At 35.4% G+C, this 4878-nt stretch overlaps 1 pseudogene; it reads right to left on the bottom strand.

Annotated features, from left to right (window-relative positions):
- Positions 1-2566: 2566 nt before the first annotated feature.
- Positions 2567-3160, bottom strand: LOC101439817 (ras-related protein Rab-18 pseudogene; annotated as a pseudogene).
- Between the last annotated feature and the right edge of the window lie 1718 nt (positions 3161-4878).

Raw genomic sequence — 4878 nt, 5'->3', positions numbered from 1 at the left:
ACAAGTATGCAATAAAATAATTATATTTGTTATTATAAATAATAAGTGGTAGCATTCAATTATGAAACATTGTAGAGATTTTTAAGCTTCATATTTACATTAATTTATTAGATTTTAAATATATTTTAAGTACTCAGAAAGATTTTATTACTTTTAAAAAATTGAACTACTTAATATGAATGTTAAATTTTAAATGCAATATAAAATATTGAAAGTGTTTAAATAACTAATATCCCATTTATAATGGGACCAGACACTATTCAATGTCCAATGGTAAAATACTACTAAAATCGGCCGGGTTTATAAAAATTATAGTAATAATCATATGCTCAACTTAAAAACTTTAGGAAGAACTAGATTTTTAATTTTAACTTTATTTATCTGTACATTAAAGAGAGAGTTGACACAAACCTATAATTTATCTGTTTGCATACAAAATTCTACCAGTCAATGCAGATGAAAAAAAAAAAACAACAACAAATCACACTTCCCCTTAACACAACTTTCCCATTTTGCTTCGGCTTCTTTTTTCATGTTAGTTAAAATGCTACACATTGAAGAAGGCAAATATCAATAATATTCCAATATTTTAGCTTCTCATCCTAAATTGTGCCCTTCACTTTTTAGAAGGCAAAATCTTATCTCTGTGGGATTAATTTTTCACATCTCTCACATATCTCTGTCTGTACTTCTCAAATATTTTTAAATATGCTTGACTTTTTCCCACTAGATTTCTCTTTAACTGCTTTTTGACATTCTAAATTGCTTAATAAAGACAACACTGAAAGCAAATACTGGGTATAAAAATGCCCTCTGTTATATCAACTTGATAAGTTCAAGTTTATGGGCAACTTCTGCCTCAACTACTGAACCAAAGCTTGTGATCCATTGATGCGCTAGACAGGTACATTCAAATTAAAGATTTCAACAATAATCTTGGTATTATTAGCTTTGAATTCTAAGTTACTGGAATAATTGATTCCCTTTAAATTGGCTTGTCTGGGTACTTCTTCAGCACACTTTATTTCTTTATCTCAACTCATCTTAAGTTCAGCAGTATTTCACAAGATGTTTTTATACCTTGAGCATGTTTTTGTTGCAAAATCTTCTACAATGTTCCATGGAAAGTTTCATTCATTCATTCATTCATTCATACAATAAATATTTATTTAGTGCTTACTACCAAGTGCTGGCTCCCCAAAAATAAAATTAAAATGGACTGTTGATAAGATAAGTTGAGCTTACTGCCTACTGTAGAAAGGGAGTGTACCACCTTGTCAGAATCCTAGCAGCCAAGCAGGAGGAGAGTAAAGTCAGAATATCAGATATCAGAATTTGAAGTTTAATTTAAGATGAGTCCTTCAATATGGAAGTCTTGATTATAATTAGTAAGAATCATAATATAATAGTTTAGGATAAGAAGACAAAGTAAGGGGATGATTTTGAGATGAGGAACTCAAACACGAGGCATACAGCTTTTTTTTTTTTTACTGTGAAAAAGATTTATTGCCCTGTACAAGTTGGTTTTGATGAACTACAGGTTATTTGTTACAGTAAATGATAAGGACTTTCATTGAAACAGTATTTTCCCACACATATCAGCATCTGGAAGCAATATGCCTTTCTCAAAATGTCATTTAGTGTTTCTGCAGACCTCTCAAAACACAGAAATAGGTTTTAAGGTAATAACTAGCCATTTACAATGTCATAAGATAGAGGTCTTCAAAACATTAATCAAGCTACAATTGAAGTAATTGGACAAACACTAGCAATATTTATTTTAAAAGGTACTGGTTTGGAAAGTGGCAAATACTACACGAGCTACAATAAACAAACTATTCATGCCCTTCTGAAACCAAGAGGGGGTAAAATCTCCTTTCCATTTTGCCAAACACTACATTACAAAATAGGCTGCTCCAAGAGGACTCTCATCCAAGTTACATACCACAGAATTAAAAACTCCAGGTAAACAACCAATTTACTCAATAAAGCAAATTAAACAGTAGGACCGAACTATTTTTAATGTATCAATGCTAGTTAGAAGCATCATCAAAACAAATAGATATTCAGTTATAAATGGCCTGGGCTACATTCTGTAATGAGAATTTTGCTTAGTGCTAGAAGAGAATCTGCCAGCACACATCCTAGAAAAGCTATGGAATCATACTCTTTGACATTCCTGAAAGAATTAACCAATTTGATGGTACATGTATACCTCCCCATGTTTCTAGGAGCTGTATATAACAAATAATTCAGTAACTAATAAGAGGATACAGGCAAAAAGGAGACCAAAACAGACCTGTATCAAAATATACTAGATGGACAGATTTTTAAAAATTATTTGAAAAATGTAATTCATAAAATCAAATGTTCTTATGAAGTACACCTATTTTATGTTACATAAAAAGTATAGACTGCAAATCAGGCATGCTTACCTTCACATCTTACCTGGGAAAGTCGGGAAGTGGGATTTCTTGCAAATATTTACTTCCATGACTAAAAGAAATATGAGGAAACTGCAAGTTCTCTAAAATAGCAGTTAGAGATTATATACAGAGGGATGTTACTATCTGATCAAATATGCAAGAGAAGGAATTTCCCAGAGTTATAACACAAGACAATAACCACACAAGGTGCCTCCTCCTTGGCCTTCTTCCCTGTGTGACAAATGCACCCACTTTCCCACAGATCAAGGAACGATCTTTTCAACAAATTCCTTAAAAGCACAGTGGACACCATCACAAGTTTTTGCACTTGCCTCTATGAATAACCTGAAAGGCAAACTTCAGGTCTTTGTTTCTATCAACTTAACAATTTTCCTTATCAATTTTGTTTCCAACTAGCATGTTTAATACGTCATTCCATATGCTGCATGTTTCCAATTCATTTAACCAATTATCCAGTGTTTACTAAAGGTTCCTCTTCTTGTGACATCATAAACTAACATTACACCCTGTGCACCTCTATAATAGCTGGGAGTTAATGTTCTGAACTGTTCTTGACCAGTAGTATGCCATATTGCAAGTTAAGCCTTACTTCCATCCACTGAAATTATTTTCACCTTAAAGTCGCAACCTATTGTTACTGTAAGTTCTGGATCTAAAGAAAAGAGCAGGATGGACTTTCCCACCCTAGTCTTGCTGATGACGAGGATCTTCATGGTCAGCATGTCCTTGGTCCTCATCCATCCTAACCTGCTCTACTCCAAGTCCATATGGCAGCCCAAGTCCAGCTCTCAACCCTGCCCCCAGGAGAGCTGCCATGCCTATAGAATTTCTTTTGATGATTTCTATTGAAGCATAAAATTTCTTCAGTTTGCTATAGAAAAATCATCAGTCTTCCAGGAATTTCTGGAGTAGAAAACAAGGGTTTTTTTGCACTTTTATCTTCCTAATCAAGAGTTTCCTGGACCAGTAAAGTAAAGATGATGAAGACGTAGAATAGTAAGTAAGCATGTGAGTATAGATGGTTTGGGTTCACTACAATATGCCAAAAATTGTTCTAAGTTCTTGGGATACTGTATTAGTGAGGGCTTTCTAGGGAAACAGAATCAACAAGAGATACCTGTCAATAGTATGCAATTTTATAAGAGTCTCTCACATGACCGTGGGGATGCACAAGTCCAGGTTCCTCAGGCAGGCTGCAACTAAGGGCTCCAATGGAAGTCCAGTGAAGGTTCTTGAGGAGCTCTTATAAACGTTGGCTGTCCAAAGACGAGCTAGGAAATTCTCACTCAATGGCTCAATGCTTCCCTGTTAAGGCATTCAACTGATTGGATAAAGCACCACTCATTGCTATGGTAATCTCCCTGACTGATGTCATTGTAGTTAGCTATTTATGATTTACCATTGCAGTAAAGTCAATGGTGACTAAAGTCCATAAATGCCCTTGTATTACAGTTAGTCCACTGCTTACTTGACCAAACAACTAAGCACAATTACTTGGCCGAGTTGACACATTAGCCTAACCATCACAGATACATATAAAGTTCTGTCCTCTCATTCCCTCCTAATGGATGTGGAGAAGTCTGGTTCTCTTTTGATTCCAGTAGAATGTAGTAGAACAAAATTAGATGAGGAAAAGATTTTGAGGAGGAAAAAAGTGTGTCTTAGAGGACTTCCAGGGAGATAGAAGATCAGAGAAGTTCAGGGCTCACTTCTCTCCCAGTAAAATAGCTAGATGACAGGCAGAAACTAACCAGATCAACAATTCTAAGATTCAGGAGACCAGGAGAAGTCTGTGCAGCACCCAGAAGAGAGAGGTACAAAGAAAAAGAGATTCTTTGGGCAAAATACATGATTAACTTGGGAGCTACAGTTGGTGGCATTCAATACCCATCCTCAGAGCAGACAGCCTCAGATCCTCCATCAGGCTACAGAATGAGAGGGCTGCAGAGGTCCATTTCCCCAAGAAAGGGGAGAGGAACAAACCAAAATTCCTGATGAGATGCAAGCTTTGAAAAAACTAATCATACAAAACTAATCTGCAATTCATACAAATCTCCTAAATCAATTCAAGGAGTTGAAGGGAAATATGGATAAAGAGACATAAAGACAGAGATCACATAGAGAAAATAATTGAAAAACTTGAGCAGGGGCTCAGAGAACTGAATGATAACATGAAGAACACCAACACACATGTCATGGGAGTTCCAGAAAGGGAAGAAAAGGAAAAAGGGGTAAAGGGAGTATATGAGCTAACGAGGGGTGAAAATTTCCCAACTCTCATGAAAGACATGAATGTACGTATCCAAGAAGCACAACTTACTACAAACAGAATAAATCCAAGTAGTTCTACTCTGAGATACATACTATTTAGAATGTCAAATGCCAAAGATAGAGAATTCTGAAAGCAGCAAGAGAAATGCAATCCATCACA

This window comes from Dasypus novemcinctus, chromosome 1 (genome assembly GCF_030445035.2).
Source record: "Dasypus novemcinctus isolate mDasNov1 chromosome 1, mDasNov1.1.hap2, whole genome shotgun sequence".
In the NCBI taxonomy this organism is placed as follows: domain Eukaryota; kingdom Metazoa; phylum Chordata; class Mammalia; order Cingulata; family Dasypodidae; genus Dasypus; species Dasypus novemcinctus.
Note: the sequence above shows the minus strand (reverse complement) of the source record. Positions and strands in the feature narration are given on the sequence as shown.